We start from the raw sequence: 12,693 nt of genomic DNA, 5'->3' as shown, positions 1-12,693 counted from the left end.
TGCTTTTATTATCTGCTTTATTTACGATTACTTCATAACGATGCAGACAAGTACAGTAGTTGCTCAGCCTCTTCCCTGCTGCTGCCTTTATAAAGACAAAGGAGCAATCAAATGTATGCCTGTTTGCTAAAAACTGAACTCAATAGTCAACCAACAGTGGTTTTCATGTGTCCGACTTGGGAAAAGGGGGACACAGCGCAGAGAGTTAATGGAGAGATACATGATCCTGGACCTTAGGGCAGCAGGGTGTAGGGAGAGAGGCCAACTAAGGAGGGAAGAGGGAAAGCAAGAAGGGAATTTTACAGGATTTCCTACCTTTTTCTGGGCTATTATTTGTTTTAAAACTGTCACAGGAGAACATCTTGCCAAGATGGGAGGCAGAGAGAGGTCTGCAGCACTGTCACCCGCGGGAAAAGGGAGGTAAGGCATCAGCCAACACTGCCTGTGCCTTAGTTTAGGCTTGAATTCTCTAGAGCCAAATGAATTGGAAGCAGCACAGTTACAGAGGAGTTGTTCCCAAATGTGATTGACAGCTTCAACACAGCAGAGGATCAAGGGTCAAGGTCAGCCAAGTACCAGAGATAGCAAGTAGAAAAAAAAAAAGGAGGAGAGAAAAAGAGCTTTGGATTTGAGTCCAGAGCATTATGGTAGGCTTGCTTCAGGATACTTCGGCATTAGGTTAAGAGGTCAGTTCTCAGACCAGAACAAAAGATAGCTGAAAAATTGCAGCGCCTTCCTATGGGGGATCAGCTGTGGGGCTGAGAAACCTGGAAGGGTTTGGGGGATCCAAGGGAGCTGGTTTGGATTTAACGTCCTAGTCTGATATTTGCTTTAACTGAAACTAGTTCTTAGCTTCAGTGTGAGTCAATGCTGGAGGACAAGACTTAAAAGGAACAGCAACCCTGTCTCTATCACAGTCCTCCTTCAGTACCCTTTTTTTAATTTAAAATCAACCACAAACACCTTCGATGTTATACAGTCTGTCTAGCTGGTGCCAGAAGAGCCTCCTAAGTGATTCTGCATGTACATTTGTCCATCCAAGTGTGTAACATTTCATGGGAAGAGCAAAGGATGGGAATAGAAGGGACATGGATGGAGAAGGTAATATTCCTTCCGACCGCCTCAAGAAGTCTGAGCCATGGCATTTAGCATGGAGACTACATCCACTTAAATAAATCCAGAGGGATTTTTTTTTTGGTGTTTGATATAGATTTTTTTGATCACCCTGTACACTACAATACACACAAAGCTTTCTTGCTACCAGGCACAGACAGTTCTTAATTAAGTAGCTTAACTGTGTAGTTATTTATACTGCACACAATGATCTCTGGATCCAGTTCTGTATCACTAGGGTACTGTTGGCTTTCAATAGAAGTACTTAAAGAGATTGGAGGTCTTTTATACACAGCTGTTTAAGGTGAATGAACAATACATCCCATGAACATTACAGCAGCCAAAAGGAGAGAAGTGATGTGGCATTAAAATCTGTTTCTAATAATTCAGAATGGACTCTGAGTTATCCCAAATATCCTGCAGTGTTAAAATGCTATTAACCCACAGTGGAGCAAGCAACGTGGGGTGCTACAGCTGTGAAGGTAGTTGGGAGCAAAGCAATATGTGTGGGGAAAAGGAGGACAGGAACATCGGGATCTCTGACAGTGGGCAGGATCCTGTCCAGAAGGCAAGAGCTAAGGTTTATGTTACCACCTACTTGCTTTTTTCTTTCAGCAATTTTTACAAGTATTCTCCAGCAAAGAACCTGTAGCTGTCCTGCACCTTTCTGGCCCCTGCACCTACCTCAGAAGAAAATGCAGGTTTGTGTAGCAGGTATCATATGCTGAGAGGGGAGCACAACAGGTTGCTACCGCATGGGTCACCTGGTTAATTTATCACTTCCCACCACAATCTGCTTGACACTTGTTTACTCAAGCACAGTAAGAGCCAAGCTGTTTGTTCCCTTGCGCATGTTCCATCTGGCCTGACATAGCTTCAGACATGAGGTTTGGGGAAAGGAGAGAAACACCCTGTAGCAGCTTGTGGGAAGGTATAGGGCATGGTGATCTTCCTTTGACTGGAGGGGTAGATGCAGGGGAAGCTGGAGGAAAGGGAAAGCAATAGCATAGAGGTGGGTGTTTGCATAGGGGGCTCTTCACAGAAAAAAAAAAATTCTGATGTGTTTATTAGCAGATGGATAGCGCTTGATATCTATTCTCCAGCGCAGTTAAGTAGGAAGGTTAAGGGGCTTTGGGCTGACTCCAGAACAAGCTTAATCCATTGTGTTATTCATGAAGTAGCCATCCCGACATTCCCCTGAGAAACAGCTACTCTGACTCAGGCAGGTTTGGAACACCCAAGAGCAGGATATTTGCACCTTCCAGGACAAAAACCCATGTTCATTCAGACTCCAGCACAACTAGAACCTGGTAAGGAATGAAACTTGGGTACCCATCCTCTTTAAGGTAAACCAGGACTAGATGATCTCTGCTTCTCATTTTGTCCTGAATAAGATTCCTTTCTCTCTTTTGGCTTTGTATTGTTCTTGCATTGCTCTCTCTCATTACAGTGTCTGAGTGCAGTGCCTGACCTCTGGTAGGGACTGTCAGTGCTGCTAGAATAAAAATGCACAGAAAGTGTGGCAGGGCCACAGTTTCCTCATCCACGATGCCGTTACCCACGATGTGATGGCTGCCACAGCAGGAGCTTTTTCAGAGAGAGATGATGCATTAAAGAAAGGTTGCACAGGGAGGGAGGTAAGATTACCTACCAGGTGTTACATCATTTCTCTGGTTCGTGACAATTGTATATCATGGCATTCAATACCTGAGACCACAGTGGCTGCTACAGCTACCCAGCTGAGAAATTCTGTTAGTAAAGTGTTGCAAACAGGAACAAGGGACCAAGGCAGCAGCCCTTCTGAGCAGGAGTGCCTAGAAGTTTCTACAATTGGAAAAGCACTTCTGTGCTAGGCACTGTACATATCTGTAGACAGAAACATCCCACACACGGAGCCTGCTGCCCAAAGGTAAGAGGAGACAAGCACAGAGTAAGTGTAAGGACTTATTGAGGGGAAATCAGTTTAAGAGCAATCAGGCACCATTCCCTGCCTTAAACATGGCCCAGCAGCCCATGCCCACACTTGCCAACACCTGGCAGCAGGCTACACTGGTGCACAAGTGTCACACCACGCAGCAGCAGATTCTCTGCTGCGTGTCCACCACAGGTCTGCCCCAAGGCACCCTGCCAGATAATGCTGCCAAAACACCCAAAGCAAATGCACTTGTGCTCCCCGAGAGTCCTCTGCATGGGCCCCGAATCAGAGCTCCCAGCCAAGCAACTGGCTGTGGCCACACAAGCAGCAGCAGCACGGAGGCACACGTCCCCCCATCCCATCTCCTGCCAGCACACAGGTCTCCCTCTGCTGCACAGTCCTGCCCCGCATCTAATAAAGCATGGCCTGGCTTAGAGTAGAGAAGGCAAGTCCAGAGCAGGGGGAATAAAGGCCAACAACCAAGCCTGGGAGCACCAAGTACATTACCTTGATCAGAAGGGCTCTGATAAAGGGTTTAGAGAGGATGGGAAGAAAAAAAGGCCCCACAAAGCACTGCAGCCCCATCTGTCTCTGACATGAGCAGGTACATTGGGCACTAAGGAGTTTGCTGTTAGACGTTTTTCCTCTGCTGATTGATAGCATTTCCAGAGTGTTATTAACTGCACTGGACTTTAACACTTTGGGGTGATCTATGGAGCAACAGCAGCTTTAAAGTATTTGGCACTCCAGCCATGGATTATAGAAAAGGGTAAAAATTGAAGCAGTTGCTCAGAGCATCGCCATCTGTCAAGGTGTGTGTGCGCACAGGGTGTGTGCGGGAGCATGTGCATGTAATACAAGGGAGCAGCTGAGGAAGGGCAGCTTGTCTGGTGCAATGCATCACTCCTCTTAAAAATGAAGACACTTCAGTTTGTTTCCAGAAGCCCCAGCTGCTCACAGGAGTGAGAAATTAGGTGACCACACTCAGAAAACCAAAAGAGGAGGGAAGAGAAACGGGTGATGGAAGGAGAAGCAGACATTTTCAGAATAGAAATGTCAAAGGAGGAGCCTGCTCAGGACACAGTGCCTTGGAGACTGAGGGCGGATGAGAACCTGGGTTTGAAGACAGGCAATCCCCATCTCCCACTGCATATGAAAGCCACATTGCAGCACACGGCTAATTCTCCTCTTTTTTGGAAGTCAAGCGGCTGTGGAGCTTGAACCATCTTATCCAGCATTTCCAAAGGCAGGGGGAAGGCACAGGGTGGCTCCCGCTCCCAGCAACAAGGCATTTCATTTGCAGGGAGCTGGTATGTGGAGCACAGTGACTCGCTGGGGAAGACACTTGCAGAGTGAGGTTGAAATTTTCCCAAGCAGCACCCGACCCTACACCACTTAGCTCTGTTCTGAAAACATAAGAGTTGTGACCTGAAATCACAACAGTAATTTTGAAGATTAATCTTACTTTAAGCAGTTTTCACTTTTGGATTGTGATCTACAATGCAGTCACATTTTCCAGACTTTCTTTTGCTACACCCTAAATTTACCACGGCACAGAGTCAGCCCCATGCCTACTGGGTATTGGTACTGCTTGACTAGCTGCAAAGGCCTGGGTCTACACACCATCAAATTCCCTCCCTGTCGTTCCCCCAGCTGAAACAATGTGCCCAATTTAGCACTGATGTATGAATCATTTCAGTCAACCTGAAACCGGCTTCCATAATATTTATTTGTCAAATATTCATCCACTGAGAAACACTGCCTTATTCCAGTTTCAGGGGCCTAATTAAATCATGGCATGAATTGGAAAAGGCCATTCTTCCAGCAAGACTGACCTGACCTCCTCAACTCATTTATTCACTAATAACCATCATCTAGAAGCACTCAACACCCCTGAGGGAAAAAGATGCTGCACATCCCATTGATCCCAAGCTTTTCCCTGACTTCTCAAGCAGCTCTTATTTTTATTATACGACTGCACTCACAGATCAGAAATTACTTGACCAGCTACCAAAATCCTCTCCCTCACCCACCTCTCCCAAGGAACCAAAGCTGTAAGAAATCACAAGCATGGGCTCAATCATTAAAGGAGACGTGGGCAAGCCATAAAGCAATGCGATGGGAGCCCGAAGTGGCATTATGAAAGGCGACAGCTATTGCTGTTGGACAGCATTTGAAAATGTGAGTAATCATCAAGGTGTCACTTGTATTCTTTCTCTGATCAAAGCAGGAAAGTGATGGACAGCGAAACATCAGCTTCTGCAGGGGAAATATGCAGAGGTGCCCAAGAACCCGCAGCACTGACTGTTAGGCATCCAAAGCATTCCCCACCTGTCAAGAGAAATTTAACTGTTTATGGCCTCCTGTTCCTGTGAGCCATTAAAAAACAAACAAACAACAGCTGCTTCCTTCTGCTCAGCATCTAGCAGGACTAGGTTTGTTCATTATTAATTCTTTTTGGCATTTATATCACAGTGGTACAAAATCCTGATCCCAGACCTTGTGTTAGATGCTTAACACTCCTAGAACAAACCTGTGCTTGCTAACCTAACACACAGCCACACAGTGGCTATGGCATGACGCAATTCATCCAGAAACCTTAACACATCCAAAAGGAATCAATGCGGAAGGAAATTCATCATCCCTGTCCAGGTGGGTGAAGCAAAAAGCCAGGCAAGGTTCCCACTCCCACATCTACCTCCCAGGTTCCCTGGACCCTGCTGTCCCCATGAGACCACAGGCACCTAATAATACAGTGCTGGTTTTCCACACTGGTGTCAATGTTCAAAGTCATGCATTCTCACAGCATGGGACAACAGATCCCAAAAGCCCCTGTGACTGTGCAACCAAAGGGTTGATGGTGTAAAGATGGGGTAGAAGAGCACTGAGGAGATCAGGACAGATTTCTGACCCTTGCAATTATACATGAGGAGAGGCACAGAAAGCCAATAGCTCATTATAGTGCTATCTCTGAGCTGAGGTCCACCTCCCATTGGGATGGGGCCACCTGATTTCCATAGACTGCTTTGGAAATGCCATCCTCAGCCACTGTGAAATGAAAAGGCCAAAGGAGAATTTCAGAAGCCTGAGGCTCAACATGAGCAAAGGGAGTTGTTGCTGCCTGTGCTTGCAGAAGGTTTGGCTCTAAAAGGAGTAGTATAATCTGTCCCATAGGAGCAATGAATCTCTTAGAGAGTTCTTCTGTTCACTCACCCATTCATTCCTCCTCCTTCAGAGGGAAATAGGAGGGTTTCTCCGTTCTGAGCAGACACATACACCCTTTTCCTTTCTGCTCAGCCGGAAGCATGAAATTCTTAATCAGGGGATTAGCTGAGGCTGCTACATCACCCCTGTCTCTAGGAAAGGGAACACTTGCCACGCAAAAGCAATGAAGAAATTGGATGAATAACATGGCAGGGCAAAAAAATCCCAGGTGCTGCCCTGCACAGAAGCTCATTAGTCTGTCACTGCCTGGCTTGGATCTATTCTTGCAGCAGAGCCCCAGAGCCTAATTCTGACCCCCATAAAACTCCAGTTATGTCCCTGCCTGAGCCTCCTGAATAACCCAAAAGAGGACAGCCCTTGAGAATTCTGCCTTAGTTTTCTTGCCAAGCCGGTAAAAGCAAGCAAAGGACTTTGGAGTCGAGCTTCTGCTGGTGTGAATGTCCATGCAGGGAAAGGGGAAGGAGCAGAGCCATCTCTGCATTTTTGCTTGTGTGATGGTGCAGCATCCTGCTGTGCATGGACACACACCAGCCATGCCACAGGGTGACCTGGCCCAGACTACACTTCACCATAACTTCACATCCGGGATGCCGACAAAGCTGAGGATCCAGAATGAAAGCTGGCATTCATGCAACAAGCTGAAAGATAAGCTGAACTGTAGGATACCACCTTTTTATCATGGTCAACTAAAGGCTTTTAGATCCAGCTATTCCCAGCTAATTCTAAATTATCACACTGACATGGTGTGGGAGGAGGATTCCGTTTACTGGATAGCTACGAGCATGGCCAAGGATGGCTCAGCAACACATCTCCCTCCTTTAAAATCAGGCTGCTCTGACACACAGGCATTCCTCCAATGTAACAAATGTCCCTTTAGAAGGAGGAGACAAAAAAGAATAGCTCTTTAGTGCAACGCCCTCTCTTTGGTTCCCCCCCTCCTCAACAGTGAAGTCAATCTTTGTCTAAATGTTCCTGCACTATCTTCTCTCCTTGACCCATGGCCATGCCTGAGGGAGTTTCTCCACTACTTTCTTCTGAATCAGTTAAAGTCTTGGGAATATTCATCATTCTGACATACCCCTTAGCTAGTGCCTCTGTATAAAGTCGCCATCCATCTTCCTCACTCTGAGCTGCCCTCTTCTGCAGGCTGGGGGGTCTGGCCATATACCGCGTTTTCCTTAAAGTAAGGCCCACTCTCTTTAATTTATTATTTGAGAAGGAGAGAGATGTGATGATCTTCCCCCCCATCCCCTTGGGATAGGTACAGAGAGCTCCAGGGACTAGACAAGAGGCTGGTTCTGCTTTCAACCAGTAAGTCTGTTCAGATCTCTCAGCCCAGACAGAAGCAGATTAACGTCTCCTTTTTTCTCCTGTCTTTTAAAGTGCATTCTGTTACCTGTCCAGCTACACTGCCATATTTATTACCTTTCTTCTGCTCCACCTAATCCTTTGTCACCAGCGCTCTCCCACCTCTTTGGAGGTAAGGAACTGTAAAACGGCTTTTTTACCCAAATGGGAAGCTATTAGGGGATTAAGCATAGCAGATGCTAAAGAAGCCTTCACATTGCTCATCAGATTTATCTCTGGAAGCAGAAATATTTGGAAAAAAATGAATATTAAAAAGAAAACCACTTATGCAAAGCATTTGCCTCACATTGGAAGGGGTATCTTCATTGTGCCATTTTGGCATCCATGTGCCCTTTTCCCCCACCAGCTGTGAAACTCAGAGTGCATCAGAAAAAAATCCTGCTCAAAGAGTAGACTCCTTGCTTCTCAAAGACAAAAGTGCCACTAACTGAGCAGAGTAACATCCTCACTTCTGGCCAGAGATTGAGGGTGGGGGCTGATTCACCTGGGCATGAGGCAAAGGGACGGACTTTCTAAAATAGCATCGGGGTTTTCATAAGGATCAGGGTTTTAATGGTATTTACCCGTGATCTAGTGCCCCAGTGAAACCAGCTCCACCCTCAGGAGTCCCCTCAGGCCAGGGGAACCACACATCCATCATCTCAGTACCACAGGAACTCAACTGAGGACACAGTCACTCTCCCAGCCCAAGGCAGCCAACGTTATGACATACCCATACAGCCAATTCAATGCAATATGCACATGGAATTGATATCAGCCCAGTTTTCAACCCAAATACATACACTGCAGTGCAAAGATGGAATTACGTTTGTTACACTGTCAGCTTTTATCTAAACTACAGAATATTTTCTGCACATAACCCAACCTTCAGGTGTAGCCAGAGAGGGCAGCTCATCAAGAATCACGGCAAAGCCCTCTGACAACTCCACTAACAAAAAGAAATGCTTCTCCATCACACATAGCACTAAGAGCAAGAGCAGATGGGTCCCTGCAGCGCCTGCCTCCCATGCTCAGTACTTTTGACTTTTTATTTCCATCCTCCCCATCTTACCTCTTCCTCCCTCCCCAGGTCTCTTCCTGCCATCAACACTGGCTGTTCTACAGCACAGAGATTCCTGGGTCCAGTACCAGAGCCTGCTAAATCTGGTGTACGTAGATAAAATTTGTTGTTACAGTTTCCACATAGGATGCAATAACTGACATTTTGGACAGAAAGTCCCAAAAGACATGCTGTGCCTTTGCTCCCAGTGCAAGGGGCAGTCCCAGCCAGAAGTTCCTGAAGCTGAAGTTGTTAAAAACTTTCTGGATTTTGCTGAACCTCAGCACTTCTGGATTTGCACATCCTGGACCGCCTACTCTATGCTTTATTCTTTATATTACATTATTCCAAGAGTTTATAGTTGAGATCAGGGTCAATGAACCAGGTGAAATAAAGCCTAGGACGAGTCATTCCTCTGGCTAGAGAGTGCACAAAGCTGGGCAGATGAGGCAATGCTAGGACAAAAGGGGAAATGGGCAAAGAAAGAAGCGACTCATCTGATGAGCAGAACAACTCTGTCCAGTGGAGAGTTATGCACTAGGGTAATACTCTTCAGTTTCTCATGTGGTGGTCAAACATGAACACCTAAAATGCTCTTTCTGTGCACCAGTGATCCTTGCATCCAACAAGCAGCGGTAAAATGTCCCCCACACAAGGCATCAGCAAGAAAGCCAACAAGGAAGAAAGGGGATCCATGCTTCCATACTTATTCAACTCCTACACCCTGAAGTGCTGGGCAATAACTGGGATGTAAAACTTCAAAGGCAAAACCTATTTACAGACATAAGCAGTATCTTTATTATCCAGAACTCAGCAGAGGGCTCACAGCAGGATCAGGCATGGATCATACTGTTGGGCCACAAAAATATCAACCTATGAGACACGCACAGGAGGACAGAGGCATAGCAAGAACTGAAAGTCTGGTTAGATATTGTACAAAATGGCAAGGAAGAAAAGCAGCAAAGCTGCTTCCCAACACTGAGCAACATTGTTCCCTACATTACAGAAGATGGAACAGAAAAATTGTGGAGAAAGCTGCCCCAAGAAAAGAAATTTTTTTTCTCGCCCTTTCTCTAACCCTTTACAGAGTTATACAAGTCAACTTTATCTATTACAAATCCTCCTTTCGGTTGTTAGCAGTTGGAAAGTTGAAGTCCTCAATTTTCCTACACACATTATAGGCTAGGTTGGGTAATATCTTTTTTATCCTCCCTATAATGAATCTCATCTCCTCCTCCCTGGGCTGCTGTGGCTATTGATTCCCAGCCTAACACCTTGGCTTGTTTTCTGTCAGCTCAGACATTTGCTCCTTATCTGGCCAGGCAGTTTTTCTATCTGTGATTTTCTTTTTTGTTACTTCTCTGTTCACTTAGTTTTGCCACATACTGAAATGACATTGGGGTTTTGCATCAGCCCGGTGGTGCTCCTTCACCAGCTTCTCCCTGACAGGATTCCTTTGCAGTAGCCTACTCTGGGATGCCAGAGTAGGTCACTGGCAGCAGCCAGCAATGGGATGATGCTGGGAAGGAAGGTGGAGGACATTCAATCCTTTTCCTCTTTATGCTCTTTGCTCTGCAGACCTAGCACTGCTGCAAATTCCCTTAAGCACTGCTCTTTGCTTGCAGCTGGTGTCATGCCGAGGTTCAGCTATGCTGCGCAGCTCAGGCTCACTCTGTTAACTGGTACAAGGGCATATTTGTGCACGACTGAACTGTAGGCTTCCAGCTCACAGCAGGAGAGTGCCTGCAGGGTTTAGGTGTTTCAGGAGCAGAGCTGAAGGGCACTGGCATCACCAGGGCTGTACCTAATGTGTCTGCAGTACAGACTGGGGAAGGCTTATGCACCAGCATGGTGGAGCTCAACTTTCCCACTGTTAGAGCTGTAGCCTGCACAGGGTGATGTGTTGCAAGCCACCAGCTCTCAAGGAGAGCACATTCATTGCCAGCTGACTGCAGCAAGTCACAGGCTGACAATGCAGTACCCTCTGTTTGAAGGAGCAGTACTTTCCCCAGGTACAGTTTAACTTTGTTGCACTGCACCAAGCAGCACTAAGCATGGTGGGGCAGCTCACAACTTCCTCACTTCATCAGCAAACTAATGCCTGAAAGGCAAGAACACCCCACTTCAAAAACGCTGAGGGCCCCAAGCGACAAAGTCATGCTGCAGGCCACCAGCAGCTCTGCAGGTCCTTAGAAACATCTTGACATGGCTCTTGCCTGTGGCATCTGCCTTAGTGACAGGGCACCAAGGGGAGACAGCTACACACTACTCCTGCCAGGCTCCTTTAGGTGCCAGATGGAGGTTCTAAGAGGTAGAGAGGGGTCAGGCATGGGAAGAAGGAGCAATGGGGGAGGAAGTGCTGAAATGAAAGGATATCTGTAGCTGTGCAACAGTCTGAACACATCTTAGAAGTTCCCTGGCTATGTCTGACCCAGAGGATAAGTTGTGTTGACATCTGCAGGGCCTGCCTCTAGCTCACATCATAACAGCTCATGCTTTTAGTTCTGGAGGTCACGGCTCCTCTTCCAGCAACTGAACTGGAAGTTTAGGTAAAGTTAGCTTGAGAAAGATGGCAGGAACAGCAGGCCCTACCATTAAACTCAGCGTGGTGCTGATCATGACAGGGAAATCAGACCGACTACCGCTCTGATTACCCCATGTGCTTGTGCAGCATTTTAGTGGATAAGTAGCAGCCATTTGAAGAAATGCTAGGACAGTGATTATCAGTAAATCCAGGCCCATGGAGCTTATGTGGACACATACCTACTCTGAGCTCTCTGCGTTATGTCTGGTCCCCTCCCCTACACAGTTCTTTTGTGAACTATCTCAATCTCATCCATGACAGATCCCTGTTTTGGAGATAAAAACCTCTCTTCAGCAGCCCTAGACTAAACAAAAGAACCTATCAGCCTTTCCAGATTCTGAAAATCTCCTCCAACGAACTTTTATCTGAATCTCCTCTCCCAGCGTCTCAAACAGCAGCCTTCTTTTCATTCCCTCATTTGTTTGTTTGCCTTTCAAAGGTTTAGCTGCAGAAGAGCCGAGCCTGATTCTGATCTCAGTCATGTGGTGATGGGTTGGTGGCCTGATGCATCTGCTCAGATGCAAAACTGAAGCTGGCAATAAATTGCAGACATTGCCCTTGGGAGCACTAAGTCTACAGCTGAAGGAGGGAACAAACAGCAGCCATAAACATCGCCCTGCTGGCTAAAGGGAAACAGCAGGATGGGAACATTTTCCCTACCAGCAGCTGTGGGCCCCAATGCTTGAGCTCCCATGCACTGAGCCCTGACTTGGCATCAGGACACTAGAGGTGGGACTGGTGCTCTTAGAATCCCCTTTTGCATGCATCAGCTACTTGTTCAGCACCCAGCCAGGTATCCAGGCAGGTTTGTGTCCCCCTCAGTGCCAAGGAGCTCCTTCTGATCCTTCCTCCCGATTCAGAGCATGTCCCCAGCACACAAAAATGAAAGCGAGTCTTATGGTGAAAGCACTGATCCCAGAGAGCTTATTCCCTGCACTGCTGTACACTGCAAATGATCTCCAGCAAAACCACTTCCCTCTCATTCAGGTGCATGCTTTACATGAGCACCTCTTTGCAGTCAGAGGCAGTCAGACAGCAGAGAGCCCCCTCGCCCGTTCTCAGGAGACAGCCCTCCCCTCAGAGACCTTGTGGGTTGGCTGAGGACAGGACAACTGGCAGAACTGGCCAACTCCCTCACTCTGCCCTACCACCGCTCACCTTGCAGCTATTTATAGATGCAGTATTTAAAGTTTTAAGTCTCTAATAATACATCACTTATTTCTGTGCTGTAAGTGGATACCCATTTAACCCTTCTGTCAGCTTCTACCTTGTCCTCAAAACGCAGAGCGTGGAACATGGCCAGGTTAGGATGCAGTGGCAGATGCTGCTCAGACTCACAGTGGGGCCAGTGGTGCAGGGACACAATTTGCTCCCACTTCAGAGGGGCCAGCATGTTGCTCCTTTATCAAGCAATTTGTGCAAAAAGCTGAGAATTGATGAGGGAGATGA

This window comes from Egretta garzetta, unplaced genomic scaffold (assembly GCF_000687185.1).
Source record: "Egretta garzetta isolate BGI_Z169 unplaced genomic scaffold, ASM68718v1 scaffold365, whole genome shotgun sequence".
Taxonomy (NCBI): Eukaryota; Metazoa; Chordata; class Aves; order Pelecaniformes; family Ardeidae; genus Egretta; species Egretta garzetta.
Note: the sequence above shows the minus strand (reverse complement) of the source record.